This window comes from Rhinolophus sinicus, chromosome 16, assembly GCF_057876585.1.
Source record: "Rhinolophus sinicus isolate RSI-liver-muscle chromosome 16, RSI-T2T, whole genome shotgun sequence".
Classification (NCBI taxonomy): domain Eukaryota; kingdom Metazoa; phylum Chordata; class Mammalia; order Chiroptera; family Rhinolophidae; genus Rhinolophus; species Rhinolophus sinicus.
Window position 1 is genome coordinate 120,999,556 of NC_142516.1, and position 22,699 is coordinate 121,022,254.

Sequence of the window (22,699 nt, forward strand, 5' to 3'; positions counted from 1 at the left end):
GGAAACGGGTGGCATCAGGACAGTACATGACCAAATGTTAAAAGGAACTCAGATCTTTAAAAGATTCAGCTTTGCTTCTGAATTTTCCAAAGTTTGGAAATCTAAACCTTCTGAAGTTTTAACATCACTGTTATGAACATACAGAAACAAGAATCAATAAAAGTGGAAAATGATATTCAAACCAGTTTACTAATCCTCTTGGCAGTCTTGCTTACCTACACTTGACAATGATCTTGTATCGTTTTAATGTTCTGGGACTTCAGAAAAAAAAACAAATACGCACAGCTATTTCCCTCGAGCACACTGGCATGAATCTGTATGTATAATCCCTATATTACAAGGAGCAGCTTAAGTACACCTATATTCACTGGCTGATCTACTTTATTTAACCTTTCAGGCTCAGCTAAATCCAATATATCTTTTAATTTCTAAAGCCTAGAATTAACCTGGACATCTTTTAATAATAAATACTGTCTCAGTAAATGATTTTTTTGTATTACAAAATTGCCATGATAATGTATAATGTATCTAAAGCTAATGGGAAAGCTAATGTGAAACCCCAAAAACCTGAATTATATCCATGTAGTTGTTAAAAAATTGATAAAATGAAAATCTTTACTATCAATCCAACATAATGTACTTAAAAAATAAGGCTTTCAAAAGTGGTAAAGTATAACTAGACCATTTCTGAACTGCAGGGAAGAGACTGACAGGAGTTACAGAAGTCATGTTCATTTAAGAAAAATTCTTAATATCTTAGGTTGACAAATTAAAAAAACACACACACTTATTTGGGAAGTTAAGGAAGTGACAGGCTTTAAATTGTTAAGAAATATTAGAGAGAAACCCCTTGAGCTTATAATGGCTACAAAGACAAACAGCCTCTCTAAGAAGCTGGCGGGTAGTAGAAGCACAGATGGAGCGGAAGGCTGGCTTAGCTTTTAAGAAATGCTCTCTCCAAAGTAAACACAACACAGAGTTTCCACGTTCCATCTTTTCTGGAGCTGCCTCTTTAAAATGGACTGTTATAAGGTGAAATTCTTTTTCTGCATGTACTCCTGTCTTTCCTTTTTTGTTTTGTTTTTGTTATTTGATTTCTGATAACCCACCGAGGAAGTCTTCTTAAATGCAGGAAGACTGAAACACAATTTTTGTTAGGCAATAAAAAAAATCAAACCAGAGTTATTAATTAACAAACCAGGCTTATTAATTATCAAAGTTATAAAATTGCTCTAATTAAAAATACTTAGAGAGTAAATATAATCAACATTATCTGTACCTTGAATTCATATTTTCCGTTTTTTATAAGAACCAGAGTTCTTATTGTGAGAACTCTGATACTAAAATAGTGTCCTTGACTTCCTCTTCCTATTAGCATCTGAGGTTGAAGCTACTTAAGTACTATTTGTGGTATTTGCTTCACATCTGTCTCTGGAACCAATCCTGTCCCAAGCTGGAGGTAACCAAAGACTTTCAGGCCAAAGATTTGGGTGGTGGTGTCTGTCCTGTTCTGGGACCAGGTACTGAGTTACTGGTTTTGCTCCTATCATCAGAACCCATCCTTTATTTCCCAATTTCAGTACTTGGGTTCCTATCTGTCAGACTATGCCTGAGAACTTTTCCTGATGTGCCAGTAGTTCCTCTGAACTACAAGCGCATGCTTACCTTCCCTTTCCATGTTTGGCGTTAAGGTGCTATTTACCAGGTCTCCTTGATGCTTCATTCGAGACTCTCTGCTATAGAGATCTGCGAGTTATCACCAATTCAATGGTTGTCGTCTGCTAGAACTTCATGAAACCAACTGAGCTAGTCCTAACCTGTTGTTAAAAACAAGAATGTGCCTGGGGTGAGCTCTGGGAACTGTAATGGTCTCTGAGCTATGGCCAGCTCCAGCAATATTTCAGATCACCTTCAGTTTTCTGCTTAGCTTTTCAATTTCTCTAGAGGTGAACCCTGATACCTTTGCAGCTATTTGCCAAGGAGATGAATCTTTGCTCCATATCAAATTGTCTTTGTGATTCTTCCACTCAGACTCTTACTTAGGAAGGCGACCTGCCAGAAAACTTCTGCTGCCGTGCACTCTCTACTGAGTAAAATATTGCTCCAAATCAATCCTAATTAATCACATCTCTTGTAATAACATATCTTAGACTGTGACAACACACCTTCCCTGAAAGTCAACACTGTACCTTGGATACGTCCTAGTTATTTCCTTTATCTATTCCTATTAGATCACTTTTTCTCCTTTCCCTCATTCACTCTGGGTTGCACTTACCTGTTTATATACTGGTCTCTGCCATTTAACCATGAATTCCTTGAGAAGGGCAATATGTCTTATTTCTTCCTTTCTTACAATATTCTTACTTTTAAGAACTTAACCAGTGATTACACAGTGACTGGCATATCTAAGAGGATTGGTAAATGTCTATTGCATGAATAAATGAATGCTTATGGATGAAAAGATAACTGGCAACTGGACCAAAGAGATACTAAGTCTGGGTGAGGGGGCAGTTAAGGGGAGGAGAGCAGAGGAGAGGCTTCTGATTACAAGCTAGTAATTTAGACTGAGATAATCAAAGATAATCTAAAACTTTAGAGAGAAAGATAGCACATTATAACTTATGTGCATCTTTTAAAAGTTGCTCGAACATATCATCTTCAAGACTAATGTTGGTGATTTTTTAAGTTTAGCTGTTATAATAAGGCTTATGGGTTTTATTATTCAGTTCAACTGTTAATTATTTTAATGGAGTAAAAATTCTGGTAAAATTAATCTCTTCGTAAGCAGGGATGTAGGCAAAAATAACGTGTGGCTTAAATCTTGAAATTTGCAGCTCTCAGTTCTCAGGCACTCCTCCCAAGTGATTGCAACATAAAAAAAACTGGGTATTTTCGTATTTATATTTTAAGAGTTCTATGTACTTCAAATTTTAAGTAATTATAATGTTACTAGTTCCATATTACTTCAGTTGGCTACTTTCAATTCTACATTACCATTTTTTTTTTTTTACAATAAAGAGTAATTTTTGCTTCTATAATATCTTTCCAAAAAAGATTAATGAAATTCACTAATTCTCCTAACCTTTGACTACAGGAATAAGAAGAACAAATGGACAGTATTCCCGGTGAGAATTCTATCAGTATATGAATTAGCGAAGGCCTGAAAATGGAGAATACAACTTTTCAAATTTGAATAAAGACTGGGAGTTAATATACAAGAAGGTCCTCGGTTATTATTGGAGAAAAAGACAAACAGAAATATGATTTGAAAGAGGCCCCCAGTTTGGTAGATTACCCTTTTGTCTACATGGAAGAGTGCAGGAAGGGGCAGTAGTGGAGAGGACAAGAAGCCGGAACAGGAAAGGCATAAGAGACGTAGCATAGGATTTATTTGAGACAATCCTAAACCAAGTACAAGACACAGACTGTAGATTTCAGCCAGGAATAGAGGTGATAGAGGTTCAAGCAGCAGGCCAATTGGCTGAAGACCATTATTCAAAGAAGAAATGAGCAGACCAAGTCAAAAGGGCTCGGGTCATGAAGAAGAAATTAGTCCATTGGATACTGGCATAAGTCACTGGGATATAAGATAGGCATCCATAAGTCTGGGGCTAAATCACAGGGATCAGTTACATTAACAATGTCAAAAGTGGCCAATTCACCATTAATCTGAAGCTCTTTATATTCTCCTGTTGGTCTTAGTGTCTATGGTGAGGTTGAACCTATAGGTGGGTGGTCAGCTGAATTCTCAGACCAGGAGAATATAGGAGATTAGTACAGCTGACAAAGTTAATTCACCCTCATCAAAAAAACAATCATTTCCTTCTGTCATTAGATGAATGGATAAAGAAAATGTGTGTGTGTGTAGATACAGATATAGATACAAATACAGATATAATTACCCTCTAGGTCCATCCATATTGTCACAAATGGCAGGATTTCATTCTTTTTTATTTCCGAGTAATATTCCATTGTGTACATTATGCTAAGTGAAATAAGTCAGACAGAAAGACAAATACTGCATGATTTCAAACAAAACGAACAAACAAAACAAAAACAGACTCACAGAGAACAAACTGATGATTGCCAAAGGGAAGGAGAGTGGGGATATGGGTGAAAAAGATGAAGGGGAATACAGTCAATAATATTGTAATAACTTTGCATCGTGACAAATGGTTACTAGAATTAGTTGGTGATCACATCATAAGGTACGTAATAATTTCAAATCACTAGGCTATACATCTGAAATATAATATTGCATGGTGACTATACTTTAATAGAAAATCTAAAAAGAAACAAAAACATTATTTCCCTTCATTATAATCAAGGCCTTTACCAATTAACCCTTTCTCTAATATATTAGATAGGGTAGGCTAAATTCCTCAAATGTAATGGCTCAAACATAACAGAAATGTGTTCATTTCTCCCTCATAAGAGTCCAGAGAGGACATGCTAGGCCTGGAGTTAGGGGTGGGATTAGGGAGCTCTTTTCAACACAGTCATTCAGACCCCAGGTGATGATGACAGCCATTATCCACCAAGGTTGGTGGGGGCAGCATGGAGGAAGTTCATGTGAGAAGCTTTTATAGGTCAGGCCTAGAAGTAGTATAAATCACTTCTGCTCACATTCAATTGACAGAAGTGAGTCACATGTCCATACTTAAGTGCAAGGGATGATAAAAAACGAAGAACTGGGCATCTGCAGTCCTAACTGTTATGGGGGAAGAGAAGAGATGATGGTCAACAGTTTGCAGTTATCTGTCACATTAACTTCTGGTGACATCAACAAGGACTCAGGGAATATAAAGGACTAGCAGAAAAACATCAGAATTATATATATAGCATGTTTAACAAAGACATGGAGAGATTCACTTCCAAAACAAGCCACATCTGTAGTCTCATGGGAGGTTAGACTTCTAAATCACCTTCATCAATTTTTAGGAAATACTAAACTACTGTGATTTACTTAGAGTGACAGTTCCACACATTTCATCCTCTGCATATCGTATTTCGCTTTCCATTCGCTTGAAATTTAATGTTGTTTGCACTTGCACTCTCCCAGCTTTGTTTTCCCAAATTTGGCAAAATACTTCTGTAACTCTGACCTTTACACAAAACACTGCAGTGAGATTAAGAAAACATTGGGTCTGGTCCTCTATCCTTGAATATTGAGAGATGTCGAGTGTAAACAGATGTTTTGTGCTCCATTTCACAGACCTACTCACGGTATATCTGTGAGAAGTTGAACAGTAATTACTATCCAATAGCTTAATTTACAAAAACTGAATAGGTAAAAAGATGATGGTCTTCAAATTTTTGATCTATGATTATAAAACTGAGTTATTCCTAAGCTAAATTTGGTGACAGATTGTTATACTCAAAATATCCATAAAAAGTAACTAAAAACTCTAAAATTTAAGTAACAGAAACATTAATATATAAAATTACTCCCAAATTCATATATGTATAGTTAAGTTTTAAATTCTAACAACTTCATTTCTTTCATTTATATAGTAAAATTCATTCTGAAAATAAAGCATCATCAAATATCACCATAATGAAACTACAGATTGTGTGATTTTGACAAATAGTACCTTATTAAATCTAATACAATTATGATTTCATGGCTTCATATGGGCATATTCTAACTAGATATGTTAAAATTTTTCACAGAATGGGAAAATATAGACATCCTAAGTTTAAGGGAAAGTATCACTGTAGTATAATATTTTTAGACGTGGCAAATTTTTTTGAGGAAATGGAATTTTTCATATCAAAAATGATCTTGCAAAACTACTATTGAAAGAAAACTACCCAAGCATGGATGGGTCTGAGAGGTTGGCACATAAATTATCTTAATTGTAGGTGCATGGCCACACACCAGGAAAATTAAATCATTGACATCTAGAGGTTGAAGAAAATTTAAATTTGCCTTTTTTACTCCTCATTTCACTCCTTCTAGGAAAGTATATTTTACACTTTCTAGGAAATTATGGAAATTATTTTCATGTTTGCTAAAAAATGTTTAGGGAATCTTCTTTCTAGCCATTTGTATTAGTCAGAAAGCTCCATCTTTTCTGTTTTACTGAGAAATTGAGAGCTACATTCTAGTTTTTAAATTTCAGTTTCCCTATTTATGAAAATGGAGAATTTCATGGAAACAAAAATTTCAAACACACACCTGTAAAATAATATACTTTATTCATAAAAATAAGTAATGTCAATTTTCAGGTAACTGTGAATCCTCTAAGTCATGATGCCATAAGTAAGATGCGTGTCTTAAGACGTGGTAGAAATGACAAAATTTACATTTTTTTAAAATTACCTCATCTTTACAAAAGAAATAAAAATATGTGTCAATGCAATTATATTCTCTGGAATTTCCAAACTCAGACCTTTGTAACTAGTACTTAGATGTTACTTCTTAAGGTAGAAACTAGGGCCTTCAGGCAACAGAGTACATCATTATCCTTCCTAAGAATAACAGAAAGCAAAGGTTCACTGCCAAGGCACAGTCTCACATTACTTCAGGTCAGCAATTTGAAAATTTACTCTGTGGTAAGGTCTGGTTTTCCCAGGGAGGCAAGATTAAATGCCAGATAAAGGATTCACTACTTGACAATTAGAGAAACTGATGCCTACAAGCTGATAATATCCTAAAGAGGTAACTTGAAACAAATATATCAATTATCTAAACACTGTATAATGCATTACCTTTTAGCAGCTGAGAAACAGAGACATGAGAATGAAGAATGGAAGAAAGAAAAATAAAAACCATTTGTATTAGCCAAAATTACTTACTCATCCTTATTAGTTTCGTTTTTTAAAACAATGTTTTATATTAAAACAAATACTAATTTTTTAAAATAAAGAATGATTAGAAAATTTACTTGACTACACGTAGGAAATTGCGAATTTGGTATTACACTCTTCCTGATATTGGCAACTGTGCCAACATTTTATAAAACATTAAAGAGCACATATCTTTTAAATGTGAGTTTTTATTTTATATTTTTCTGGGCAAGAATCTAACGAGATGTATATGAAATTTTATTCACATCTATTTTTATTCTAGCTAAAAACATGTTCGTGGAAGTATTACACTTGGCTTTCTCAAATGGCTTCAGGCTTACTTAAAAGCTTCTAAGAAGATAAAAGGGGTAACATTTTCTTTGCTTGTTGGGTGGTCGAAGGTTAAACATCAAATTCCCAGTGTGGGAAAATCCCAAAGTACTCTAGGTGAAATGTTTTGATGCTTAGTAAATGTATCCATGTGGAAATACACACAGCTGCAGACCAGCCAATAGTATTTCCCTGCCTGAGATGAAATAGTAAAAGAAAGTTATAAAATAGGGGGGAAAAAAAGAGTAACTGACCGTTTATGATTTGAAACTCTCCAGTTGTGTTGCTATAGTAGCTTACATTGTAGGGTTCTTCACACCATTTCTCTTCTGCTCTTTACAAGGCTACTGGAAAGAGCTCCCGAGGCTTCCTGTCTCTGATTTCCTCTACTTCAGCAGGTTCTCCCCTCTACCGCTCCACTAAAACTGCTTGTCAAGGTCATAGATGACCCCGTTTCTAAATCCTAAGGTCAATTCTCAGTTTTCATCTTACAGCATCTGACACAGTTGATAACTCTCTTTTCCTTGAAACTTTTTTTCTTGGTTTCCAAGACCACACTGTCCTGATTTTCCTACTCCTCTTGCAGTTCCTTCTTGATACATGTGCTGGTACTTCTCATCTATGAAGTGCCCTATGCCGAGGAATTCCTCTCTTTTTTTAATCTATAATTACTTCTTCGATAATCTAATCTACTCTTTACATATTATAAATTTACTACCAAATCCAAAATGGAAGTCATTTGCTTGAGACAGTGCAGGTACAGTGGAACACAACATTTTGGAATAGCTTTTGTGAGGATGAAAAATGGAGGTGTCAGGGACATCTAAAAGGATTGTTGAACATGTCTCCTTGAGCATATGTTTCAGTTTCTCAAGTGTGTATACACCTAGATAGAATTTCTAAGATGCATAGTAACCTTCAATTTAACACATAATGTCAACCTATTTTCCAGAAGTTTATACCTCTACCATCAGAGTATAAGAATGTTTGTTGTTCCACATCATTGACAACATTATTGTCAGTATTTTTAATTTTATCAATCTAACAGGTAAGAAATGGTGCTTTATTCTGGTTATAATAGTATTTATTTGGTTTATTCTGGTTATAATAGTATTTCCCTACAATTAGTGATGCTGAACATCTTTTCGTGTCTTTGTTTTTTTGAATATATTTATCTTGAATTTCCTGTTCAGACCCTTTGTCCACTTTTCTATTATGTTGTCCTTTTTCTTACTGATTTGTGGATCATTGCTATATTATATTCTTGATGCTAAGTCCTTGCAAATGTTATGTAATGTAAGTATCTTCTTAAATTCCAAGACTCCTTTGTATTTTATTAGATATTTTTGTTTTAATGAAGTGAAATTGTGCTTTTTGTCTCGTTTTGAAAATCCTCATTCCTAAATTATAATTTACTTAGGTATAGAAATCTATGTTGGCAGTTATTTTATCTCAGCACTTTGAAGATATTAATATATTCCACTGTCTTCTTGTTTCTACCCATTGCCACAGATTAGCCTTCAGTCAGGCCAACAGCTATCCCTTTGTGGAAATCTGCCCTGTTTATCTTTGATTTTATAGTTTCACTATAATCTGACTAAATATATATTTATATTTATTTATCCTGCTCAGGACTGTTTGTATTTCCCAAATCTGAGGATTAATGTTTTTGCTACTTTCTGAGAACTGTCCAGCCATTATCATCTCTTAGAATACTGCCTCTCTCATTCTCTCAAATCTCCTAGTCTGTAACCCCAATAGATGAATTTTCAACCTTCTCAGTCTATTTTCCATGTTTTGTAAATTCTCGATATTTGCTATTTCTTTAAAAGTATATTACATTCTCTGTATTTTCCTCAAAATTATCTTTCAGATTACTGACTCTTCAGTTATATTTTATATGTCTTATTTTACTATAAGACTGGGTCTAATATATTATGTAATGTAATGCACTGTAAAGTAATGTAATGTAATATAATATAAAATCAGGTCTTATGTTCGTTTTTGCTCCAAAAGACACATTAGAGCTGATTGTCTGGCTAGGTCTTATTTTTGGGGAAACAGGATAGATCTTATCTGTGGCCAGTGTTCACGGCCTTTCCTCCAAAGAACTTTTGCATTTTGTTCTGCCAGCTACATCAGCTATTTTTCTCTGCTTGGGTAGTATTAATACAAGTTCTAACTTTGAATCCATATTAGGTTGTATGGGACCATGTTTATACATTTTCAGGAGAGTCCTTTTTTCTACTTAGAGCCTGGACAGACATCTTCAGGATTCCTTGTCATCAACTTGTACTGGGGGGAAAGAGTTTTTTTCTAATCCATTCTTTTGATGAGGGCTCTAGCTTTAGGAAGGTTTTGTCTCCTATACCCATATAGGCATTAATTCAAGTACTTAGAATTCCATGAATAATGACCCATAACTTCCCCAAGTAAACCACAGCTCATACTGTTCTACTATTAGTTTCCTCTTTATTTCTGCCTTTGGCAGTTTTCCTTAATTTATTACAAGTACAGTATGGTATTTAAAAGGATGTTTAAAATATTTTAATGACAGATTATGTAGTACACTGTATTGCTAGAACCAGAAATCTAAACCATTTATTTTATTAAATGGGCATTCCATAGTTTCTGAGCATTTTCATTTCACTTAAAAGCTATCTTCCAACACAATATACTTCAAAACTAACAAAGACTGATAGCCTATTACTTGTTCTCTAATTTTTCCTTAGAAAGAACACTGATTTTCAGCAAGGCACAATACCACACAGAATAAAAGTTATATTTCTCAGGCTTTGTTACAGTTAAATTAAGTCAATTAAGTTCTGGCCAGTGAAATGTAAATTAAAGTGTTTTTCATGAGACTTCCTGGAAGGCCAATTAAAAGGTACTGACTCGGCTATACAGGGCACAGGTAAGTAAAGGCAAAGGCATTATCTTGACTCATTTCTCCTGACCCCAAGCCAACTGCTCTTTATTACACCCTGCTTCACTTATTTCAACCTGTTATTTTTATAATCACTTTAATCTCTGAACTTAAAGCTGTTGTAGAGGTTAGTCAAAAGTAGATATGGAAAAACGTCTCTTCATGTCCTCTGCCCATTTTTTAATTTGTTTTTTTTTGAGTTGTTTTTAATAAATTTTGGATATTAACCCCTTATCGGATATATCATTGGCAAATATCTTCTCCCATTCAGTAGGATCCCTTTTTGTTTTGCTGATGGTTTCCTTTGCTGTGTAAAAACTTTTTAGTTTGATGCAATCTCACATTTATTTTTTCTCTTACTTCCCTTGCCCGAGGAGCTATATCAGTAAAAATCTTACTCTGGGTAATGTCTGTAAACTTTCTTCCTATATTTTCTTCTAGGAGTTTTATGGTTTCGGATCTTACATTTAAGTCTTTAATCCATTTTGAATTTATTCTTGTATATGGTGTAAGGAGGTGGCCCAGCTTCATTTTTTCGCATGTGTCTGTCCAGGTCTCCCAGCACCAATTATTGAATAGACTGTATTTACTCCCCTGTAAATTCTTGCTTCCATTGTCATAGATTAAATGACCATAAAGGCATGGATTTATTTCTGGGCTCTCTATTCTGTTCCATTGATTTATGTGTCTGTTTTTATGCCAGTACCATGCTGTTTTGATTACTGTAGACTTGTAGTATAATTTGATGTCAGGTATCATTATACCTCCCACTTTGTTCTTATTTCTCAAGATTGCCGAGACTATCTGGGGTCTTTTATGGTTCCATATAAATTTTAGGATTATATGTTCTATTTCCGTGAAAAATGTCCTTGGTAGTTTGATAGGAATTGCGTTGAATATGTATATTGCCTTAGGCAGTATGGACTTTTTAATGATATTAATTCTTCCTATCCATGAGCATGGTATGTGTTTCCATCTATTTGTATCTTCTTTAGTTTCTCTCTTCAGTGTCTTATAATTTTCTGAGTACAGATCTTTCACTTCTTTGGTTAAATTTCTTCCTAGGTATTTTACAGCCTGGAGAAAGACAAATACCATATGATCTCACTCATATGTGGAATCTAAATAAAAGAATAAATAAATGACCTAATCAGAAACAATCTTAGAGACATAGAGGAAAAATTGAGGGTTGCTAGATGGGGGGTGGGGATAAGGGGGAAGGCAAGGGGATTAGAAAGCACAATTTGTAACCACAAGATTGCCATGGGGATATGAAAGTCAATTTGGGGAATGTAATCAATAATGTTGTAAAGATTTTGTACGGTATCCGATAGACACTTGTCTCATTAGGGAGACCACCTCAGGGATGATGTAGATGCCTGATCACTGCACTATACACCTGAAGATGAACAATAATGAAAGTCAACTATAATTTTATATATATATGCATATATATAAATATATATATAGTTACAAGAAGTATAAATATATATACATATAAACTATGTATACACATGGTTTACATATATATGTATGTATGTGTATATATATATATATATACATATATATATATATGTATATATATATATATATAGTTATAAGAAGTGGAATACAGAATTAGGAATAGAGACAGTGGAAATGTAATGGCTGTATGCAATGTCAGAGGGGTAGTAGATGAGGGGAGGGGTGTTATCACTGTGTGAGGGATATAAATGATAAATGTCTAACTATTACATTGTTTCGTGCACCTGAAACTAATAAAAAATTTTTTTAAAAGAAAAAAAAAGAAATATCTTTACTTTCTCTAAAAAAAAAAAAAAAGTAGATATGGGCAAGGAGATCACTGTAGAGGTAGGACATAAAGGAAAGGAAAGGGAAGAGAATCTATATTTTCCCAAGCATATAAGTTAAACAACGACATGAAGATCAAAACTGCTTTTGAACTAGAACGTAGTGCTGCAAGTGAATCAGTACGTATACCACAGTGTCTTCACCAATTTTTCTAGGTGAGGTACCTTTGAGCCCTATGTCCTCCAAAGGAATTAAACTCCCTAGGGGGCCACTCTGCTCTCCTAAATTAAGAAAGAACGCTGTAGATACTTGTATTATACAGTACATTTAAGAATGCCACTTTCTCTGTAGATTCTAAGAGAACACTTCCTGAATAAAACATATCACCAAAATTCGAAAGAAACATGTTTCCAGAACTTCTCTATCAGCCTGTAATCAAAGAATACACCTCTATTGCTGAGTAACTTCTCTTACATAACTGATATTCAGATAATCCCTTTCTGGTTCACTTCTGCATATCCATCCAACTTTCATCATTCTACGGAAGACTAATGTTCAACCCAATTTATGACTTTAGCCATGTTCCAAACTGTGTTGGGTAAGGGTGTGTATAGAAGACCAAAGACACAAAGTGCTACTCTCCTATAATTTGCCAACAAATGGCAGGAACCTTGAGAAATCCTCCTGCTTGCCTACAGTTTTATAAAAATTAAAATGTACCTATAATAATAATTCAGGATAAGTTCTAGAGTTTAATTATTTGGTGATATATATGTATAATATTTTTGATAAATACAAGCATTTAGTTCAAAATAGCACCCAGTATTTGTACTTTTGACTAATAAAATTTAGAATATTAGATAAAAGTATGAAGTGTAGATTTTAACCTTACTTTCTAAATAAGATGTCTTGACTTTGACTAAGTTATGTGTCATAAAAGACTTGAATCAAAACATTTACTCGACTTTTATGATGATCATCAAGTACTCACCAGGGCTGACAGATCAGAGGAGAACATGACAGACATGTGTGATAGCATATCTGCACAGTGCTGGGCCAAAAGGTTGCTAAGACTGTATTGTTTACGATGAGGACATAAAATCTTGCTGTGACCCATTTACATGGACAGGAAGCAGTCTGGAGGAAGCCATGTGACAACAAAGATCGAATGGTGAAAGGAGGGAAAGTTTAAATCACATTGATCTCCTTTTCATCACAAACCCTAGTCCAAAAATTGCCTATTATTGTCCTTAGGATTCCATCATTGAGCTCGATGGTAGTAATATCTCAAAACCTTTGTTTATCTCCTGGGGACAATGATTGAATGTACTTGTATGTACATGGAGAATTATAAATCATACCCCATCTTTAGATTAGTAAGAATAAATTTAAAGTGGCTGGAATAAGTTTAGACAATCCTATTTAAATAGAACTAATGGGTTGGAGCTAGCTTAAGTTGGACTTAACCTATGAGAACCTTTCTGACATGATATGAATGAAGCCTTTTAGAAAAAGTTCTCTTTGATTGTTGCAAGCAGTTTGAATAATCTATTATAAATCTTCCAGAGAGAGAGGTAATCCAAATAGCTCACCTAGACAATTCCTACAATATCAATTGAATTCATATCATCTTTATGAGAAAGCAGAAAAAAAATGGAATTATTTGAAATCCTTTTATATACACTTCCTGTATTCTAAATTCTGAACCTAGAATTGAGTATTAAAATGGTTAAAAGGCAATTTACTGAATGGAGAAAAAAGCAGAAAACATGGATTCTACTTTTCCAATTTGCAAAAGAAAAAATTCTTTAATGAGTAAACACTCACTATGCTAGTCAATTAAATGATACAGCACTTGAAGTTCCACATTTTACTTAGCTTATATAATCTATCAATACATCAGAGACTAAAAGAGTAAGGGTTACATTACAGAAAGAGGAAGGTGAAGAAAGCAATTTACTTATAAAATCCTGTTTAGTACACAAACGAGTAGGCATTTTTTTTAATGCTAGATAAATAATGCCAGAAGTAGAAGTTGTTTATTTTTTTAAACACATTCTTCCCCAATACAAGAGTATTTACACTACACAAAATAAAGTTACTCAAGTTCTCAGTGTTTGGCACAACAATGACAGAAGATAAGTGAGAACTAATATTCTCCAGTTTAAATTTGCCTATCAAGTTTAAACAAAAGAATAAAATAAGTTTGGTGTACTTTCTATGTAAGTTAAACATTACATCATGGTTAAAAAGTACTAATTAGCTCTTATTACTAAGATTTCTACATCTCAAAAATATGGATAACATAAACAAGAAAGAATAGCAAAAGATGTGTCCACGTAAAAATATTCATTGAAAAACTTCTACATTTTATAAGCAAGTTAAAAAATTGATTTTATCATTTAAAAACTCATATTTAATCTTGAAAATACAAAACAAGAACAAATTAAAAGACTTCGTGGCTTTCTAGTTTTTTTAAAATGGCTATTTAAATTCTCCACTCTCCCCCAAATCTCTATGGCTACTCCACAAATGTCTATTTTCTTGCTCTCAGAAGATGATATCACCGTCTATTTCACAGAGAAAATAAAAGCCATCAGGGAAGAACTCCTCCAGCTACTTGCCAATAAACATGTATACTGTCTGTTTCCTTCCATCCATCCCTCCTATTACACTAAAAATGGCATCATTCTATTAGCTAAGATTAAGATTAAACTCTTTTTTTGTGCTTTAACTTTCATCTCCCATCTCCACCTGGGTCCTTGGCAAATCAATTAGCCTCTCTTTCCTTTAGGTTTAGTGTTTCTCTTCATTCTTTCAGCATTTAAACATATTTGAGGGTTTTTCATCTTTAAAACAACAACAACAAAAATTAGTTCTATGTCCTTTAAGCTACTGCCTTCTCTCCTCCCCTTCCCAGCCAAAACCATGAAAAGTTGTCACTTACCTCATTTTGTCTGCCTCACCTTTTCTTTACCTTTACTCTCAACATATCCAAATATGTACGAGTATAATCTGATTTTCACTTCCGAGATCTCACCAAGATCACCATGACCTCCTTATTACTAAATCCAATGAACACTTCCTATTTCTCATCTTAGTTGATTTCCTTTGGTAGTTAGTGTTCACTATAACTGACTACTTTGTATCTGAAGTACTAATTTTTGTTGGCTTCCATGACTTTCCTGGCTTTCTTTTATCTCTTTGGACCTTACTTCTAAGCTTTTTAGAGTTCCATTTTTCTGTCAGTCTTTTTAAATCACTGATGCTGGCCAGGGCTCTCTTCTTGTTCTACATATTCTGAACAATGTCATTCACGCTTATGACTTTTAGCACTTGATGATCCCCAAAACTATTTCTATAGTACAGATTTCTCTCCTGAGCTTCTGACCTATGAATCCACTTGGAAATTTCCCTTCAGCTGCCCAAAAGACACCTTGATCCACTGTGCAAATTAAAAACTCATCATCGATACCCACTACCTCCAACCTTTTCTTTCTCCTGAGGACCCAGTCAGTGAACTGCTGCACAATCCACCTAGTTACCCAAGATGAAAATCTGAGTATCATCCTAGACAATTCCATCTCCCTCATCCTGAAATCTAATCAATACAAACCTGTTGATCCTAGCTTCTTAATCTCTCTCCATTTCTCACTGCTTCATTGCCATTTGCCTGGAAAAGCCAAAACTCTCTTGTCCAAAGAAATATTACGGTTAAAAACTGCTTGACATGTCCCTTTATTAATTAAAAGAATATGAGAATCTAACATTCTCATCTCAGAAACAACAGTATCTCCCCTGATCTCTTACTTTTCAGCATTGCATCCCTCCACTTCCCATCCAATCAAAACGATATTCCTAAAATGCAAATTTGATGGTATAGCATCCTCATGCCTACAAATCTGTCAATGCCTATTATTCTTAAGATAAAGTTCAAATTCCTTACTAGGCCTTATAAGGTCCTATACTCATACATGCCTTCTTATTACTTTCTGAAGTCAGATCTCTCTAGCCTCAAATTTTCTGCTATACATCCATACTGACCGCCTTTCAGTTCTGGGAACACACTATGCTTGTTCTCCTATACGAGGTGTGATCAAACAATATGGTGAATGTTTAAATAAAAAACATTTATTACAGTAAAAGACACACTGCCATTAAGCCTCCTCAAAATACTCCCCCTAGCTTCAAACACACTTATCCCATCATTCTTGCCACTTTCTGAAGCAGTTCTGGAAGTCCTCTTTTGGGTCTTTAGTTGTGCTGTCGTGGCTGCCTGGATGTCCTGAATCTATTCAAAATGTTTACATTTTAAGGTCATTTTGACTTTGGGGAAAAAGAAGTCACACAGTGCCAGATCCAGTGAATAAGGTGGATGAGGACACACTGCAATATTTTTATTTGACAGAAATTGTCCTATCAGAAGCGATGTGTGACAGGGAGCCTTTCCGTGGTGATCACAAAATAAGGCAAAAGCTGCTGCCAAGCACCATCCAACAGAAAGGCAGGGATCTTCAATACAGGAAGCAGTGCATCAAACCTTAGTAACTGTGTGACAAGTTTCAACTTGTTCGGTGCAGTCAGTCGGGTGTGAGCTACGGTTGAGAGGTGTGTTTTAAAGTGTGCCATAAATCATCCTCCAGCATGACAACGCCCCGAGTCACACATCACTTCTGGTATACAGCAACTTCTGTCAAATAAAAATATTACTGTGTGTCCTCCTCATTCACCTAATTAACCAGATCTGGCACCATGTGACTTCTGGCTCTTCTCCAAAGTCAAAATGATTCAAGATATTGAGGCAGCCACAAAAGCACAACTAAGGACACTCAACGAAATAAGACTTCCAGAACTGCTTCAGAAAGTGGCAAGAATGATGGGACAAGTGTACTCAAAGAAAGAGGGAGTATTCTGAGAGGGATTAATGACAATGTGTCTTTTACTGTAAAACTTTTTTTAAACATTCACCATATTTTTTAATCACACCTCAATATGTTTTATCCTCTACCTAAAATACATTTTTTCACCCCTTTGGCTACTTCTACCTAATAATTCCTACTCATCCTTCAATTCTCAGCTTAGATGTGGCTTCCTTCAGGAAGCCACATTTAAGGTCCAAAGTCTGGATTCTATGTTCTTCCTGCACGATTCCATGGTATACTTTATTTTTCCCATCATATCACTTTACCATATTACATTATAATTATTCTGTGTCCTCATTAGATTGTAAACTACAAAAGAACATGAATTTTATTTCATCCACCATAAATCCCTAGTACCCGCTATACTTCAATAGACATTTCTTGAATAAAGTATTTGAATGAATAAATGGATCAATGAGTGGACAGATACATATACTGTTTCCAAATGGGATATGGTATGGAAATCTTGATTTTATGGCTATTAAATTGAAAGAAACTACTTAACACATATGTCTTAAAACATATAAATCCTTCAGAAAGACTCATGTACTTTAACATATATGATTTTCCCTAATCCTTTCCAGGACCAGAAAATACAATATTCTTCAGAATATTAAGGACCACAAACATAATGTATATTATTTAATAATAAAGTGGAGGGGGAAGGGGTTAAAGGAACCATTTGTTGACAGAACTGCTATCTTAACAGCAACTAAGCAACTTTTGAAAACTGATACAGGAACTGGGTGGTCAACAGATCAGATGTGTAGTTTTACATGTGTAACCATCTCAAAGTAAGAAAAACATCGAAGCATTTAATACTAAAAGACTAAGAACTCCAAAGATAATAAATTTGTTATCTTCTCATAGGCTTAGAGGGACAAAAATAAAAATGCATGCACTCTGCATTTTCTATCTCATAAAATTGTTATTAGTTACTAAATTCACATCTACTACTACTGCTATGACCAGTGTCCAATCATTAGTCCTCACAGATAACACAATGAGTTAATACTTCCCTTATTCTGCTTTGTGTTAAGGTGTTTAGATGATCTCCTAATCTCTGAAATCAAATGCAAATTTGCATAGATGACTTTGTAAAAGCAAGAATTCTAAAGAACTGTATAAATAAAAATATTATAATTTATTTCTGGATTTAGCATTCAATCATTTAGTCATTAAATAAAAATTTATTAAAATCTTATGTGATACAAGGCTTATGTGCTATAAGAGGGATGAATGCAACTTTCCTCAAAGAAGCTTCAAAAATTTAGGGTTAATGTAATTGTTTTAATAATCCTAAATGTCTTCTTTAATCTTTAGGTAGAAAATGGCATTCATTTCTCAAAAATTATTAAAGATTTATTATATAGTCAATCAATAAGAGGGTGGCTACACTTTACATTATTGGTATTCATAAACAGTCCAACCCAAAATTACATAAACGGAATTATATGCAAGAATCGATTAGCAAGTCACATTAAACCTATATACTATTTCCTGAATTACAATTCAAAATATAATTCAGTGTTTTTATTTATTTTTTTAATGTGGAGATTATATAGACCAAGAAAAAAGAAACCTGTTATATACCTTTACTGAAACTGATTACTATGCATTATTGGGCAACTTCTAAGTCTTGGAAGATAATTACAGATAAAAAAATTTTAAAATTTAAATTCAAGGTCATGACAGCTTCATTTCCTAATTCCCTATGTGAATATGAATAAAAGGATATCCATAAAATGCTGTAACTATCTTTCACTGCAACCCAGACAAGAGGTGCATGCAATTCTGTAACTCCTGGTTTTTGTATAACCAGAGAGGAACTTCCAAATTCACCCAAATTTTATCCTGTGATTTACTAAGGAAAAAAATCTGCACTCAAATTATTGTACATGAACCCACAAGATGGTCGGGCCACTAGAAAGGATGCAGGTAAAACCTGGAGGATTTGTCACAGAGCGATTCAGAAAACCAAGAGGGGATCATCTAGTTTAGCTTCCTATTCAACGTTATTCTACACAGAATTAACCTACCTTCAGTTTCACATCTATGTGACTTCCATCACTCTATAAAAAATTAGGACTTCTCTATGTTTACACATCTGGAAAATTATTCAATATATTGGAAAGAATAAGCATAACCTCATGTCTCAAGATGTGCTGCCTTAAAAAGAGGCTGGAAAAGATACGATGTGAAAAAAACTTAAAAATGTATGCTTATTGGCAATTAATATAGAAATATACAAAAGAGATACAAATATTGTTCTCTTTTCCACTTAAAACTAACTTGCTTCAAGCTTAAGATGAACAAATCATAAAATAGATCATGTGTTCTGTATAATAAGTAAAATACTGGATTACAGTGTGTTGAGCAATCTAGTATTTTTTTTTTTAAATTCTAGACCTGAAACACAAAGACCGTTACAGAACAAAAATTTTTTCCACTAATAAAAATAATGCTGTAAGGCTAAAACTGTAATGTTCTGAACAGAATCTTGTCAACATCTCTTTATAATATTAATAAAGTTCAAGGCCATGTTTACTGAAAAATTTTGGCAAGCCAAACTTGCACAATTTAAATAAATACAGTGCCACGTGATTTGGTTTCCCAAAGCCTGGAATTTTGACCTTGACTGAAGTCTTCCCCATTCTAATGCTATAAATAACTACTTTAGCTGAACAAAATATTAAACTATTAATTCTCACAGAATGTGGTTTTGTCTTTTCAACATGTATATCCCATGCAAATATTTAGTATGGGCTCACTCATTCAACAAATATGTATTGCACGTCTACCAGGTCCCATATCAGGCAGTAATGATATAAAAATGATCAAGACCAACAATGGAAAGGCTAAGATAAGAAGGCCTTCCAAAGGAAGTTCAGAGGCAATGTCTTTACACAAAAATCTTCAAGGCTATGGTAATAGAACAGTATGTGTGTAGGTGACTTCTGTCATTGCCATCAGTTAAATAATTCTCATAACACATACAGGTAATTTATATGCTAGGCTATGTTCAATAGAATATGCTTTTTAATTAAAAGAGGTTTTATGAATTAAAGGCTCTTAGCTATAGTTTTAAACATCAAAAGTGATAATTTCTACCATTTCAGTAAAATGAAATAAGCATTGTAAATGAAATGTCAACACAGGTTTAAAATATTTCTGAAAAATGGCAGATTGACCTTATGAGGTTCTTTCAATCTCTTCCTCCCAAAACCACATTAAAATCACAATAAAGGAATTTTTTTAAAGGTGTAAACATACAGGAACCAAGAAAGAGAATATGAGAGAAGACAAAACACTCAACAGAATTCATCAAATTTTTATAAACTTGAAAAAACGAAGGAGTGATAATTGACCCAGTGGAGCAGAGGCAAAACCTGGGTGGTGTGGAGGAGGAGACCAAATGGAAGTAAGCTAATTTCTAGTATAGATCCCAGAAAGGGTAAGGCCTTAGAACACAAGGAGCTGTGGAGGCAGAGCAAGTGGTGGTACACCATTTGATACTCCCCCAACAGACATGTTCTCACACATATGTCCACGTTCACCTACAGCCAGAAGATTACTGCTCCTCCCACCTCTCCTATTCTTTGGAGAAGCTCAATGACACCAGAAAAAAAGATTTATAAAATACTGAAATCTGAATGTCATGCTAATAAAAAGCCCAAATAACCAAATGAAAAGCCATGCTCACGTACAAAGAGCTTCTGAGTGGCTCCCAAATATACATAGGCAACAACCATAGATATATGGGGAAAGCCTCCAAAATCAAAGTGGGAGCTTAGAAAATCAAACATAATAAAAAAGAACATGAGAAAAAAAAACAACAAAACAAAACACAATGCGTGGAGCGGAAGACCAAAAACAAAACTATGATTAATATCCTGATAGTAAAAAGAGAAATTTAGCAGCCATAAAACAAAAAAGAATGCTATAACACATGAACATCAGAGAACAGAGAATAGTCCTTTAAATTCAAAAATTAGAATAGCTGAGATAAAATGTTGAATCTAAGATTAGAATTAGAATTAGATTAGGATCTGCCAGACTAACAGAGGTTTCAGAAAAAGAAAACAAAATGGAGAAAATAGTCAAAGAAATACTACAAAAAAAGTATACAGACCTTTCAGACATGAATTTTCATATTGAAAGGGCCCTCAAGTTCCTAGCACAATAAATGAAAAAAATGCCCACAGCAATGTTCGTTATTGTGAAATTTTCAGACACCAGAGATTAAGACAAGATTACAAAAGTTTTCATAGGGAAGGAGGGAAGGTCAAATACAAAATGAATAATGACCAGAATGTACAACTGGAGACTTGGGAAGGGTTAGACACAGGACTTCAATGTTATCAGACTTCTAAAACAATGTACAGGTGTTTTTATAAGTAATAAGCAATAATAATGTAAGTAAATAATGGGTACATAAATAAATAAAACAAATAATAAAACAAGTTGATTGAATGCAGACTACATGCTAGAGGCGCCATTCTTTTTTAGTATCTCATTTAACTCTCATAACTCTATGAGGAAGACACAACCACATTTTACAAACGAAGAAACAGGCAGTGAGAGGTTAAGCAATCATAGAACTAGTAAGTGGTGGAGCCAGAGTCCCAGATTTCTGAGTGTGGTCTTTTAAAAACTGTATGATACTGTCTCTCAACTTTAAATGTAAAATTAATTTCAGAAAAGAAGAAAATACTATTTGAATGTTTCCTACATTCCCAATCTGATCCCAGATCAACTATGGTTGATTAAAAGTTCTGTCAATCGGCACGATTTTAATGTATGTAAGTGTGAGTCTGTGAGGGGGTGAAGGTTTAGGGTATTTACTAGTATTTTAAGTATTTGTTGTATAGAAGTACTGTATACTGCGTATTTGTGGTTTGATGCCAAAAGATCCTTAAATTCCCTGACCTAAATGCATCAACAACATCCACTAAAAGAAATGATGCACCTGATCACACTGTCTTTTGAGCAAAGAATAAAAGGTATATAAATTTCATTAGTTAAAAACAGAATAACTGCCTTTCCCCCCCTAAATTATTGTCATCTAAGCCCCTCACATTCTTCTTGTCTTGCAAGGAAAATTTCCCTAGACGATCTTCCTAGTTATTTACATGACTACTTAGTAAATATACTGATGTAACACAAACATGGTTCCCCTGTACTCACTCTTGCCTTACACTCATCTTTACCTCATTGTAAGTACAGAACGATACTTGAACATTTTCATTTAAAATTCCTCTGTAGGAGTTAGCCTCATTCAGTTTTGCTGTCCTGTCGATCTCATTTATTGTCCCTACTTATGAGGTTCTAGCTTTGGGGGTGATGAGGTGGGTGCGATATCTTATTTTGAATAATAGTTTGTTTCTTTTCCAATCTTATGACATCTTCTTTCTGATCTATGATCAGAAAGGACGCTACACAGTTTTGGAATTTTCGTGTCGCGGGACTGATAAAACTTCCACGCAATAATGCAGTGGCTTTTGATACCTCAGACCACTGCACTGCACTACACCTGCTGGATCACTTGCTGTTGCCCGGCTCCGCCTGGTAGTTCCTTTCTCTAACATATGCAACCCTCCATTTTCTGCCTGTCATGCCCCTGACTTCTTCTGAGTCGGTTTTTTTGTTTTGTTCTGGTTTGGGGTTTTCGTTGATAAGTGGCAGCTGCAGCAACGTTTAAGGTTCTCCTGCATCAATGACAGCATAATCTATGTCTTCCCAACATCTGGGTGACCAGACCCTGGGCTGCCTGGCCTAGAAGGTCTCGGTCTTGGTCACAGGAGGTTCCCATCCACGGTCGCAGCGCTTACACTGCGACAATCTCCGATGTCACGATATCCCACAGTCTCAGGCGCACCCTGCAAGGACATTACACCGCCCCTCCCCGAACTCAGAACACCTGCTGGTCCTACCCTCG

General features: G+C 34.6%; 1 protein-coding gene across 1 annotated transcript in view; it reads right to left on the minus strand.

Moving 5' to 3' along the window:
- Positions 1-22,699, minus strand: part of MICU3 (mitochondrial calcium uptake 3) — an 80,263-nt gene that overhangs the window by 56,840 nt on the left and 724 nt on the right. The window lies entirely within an intron of this gene.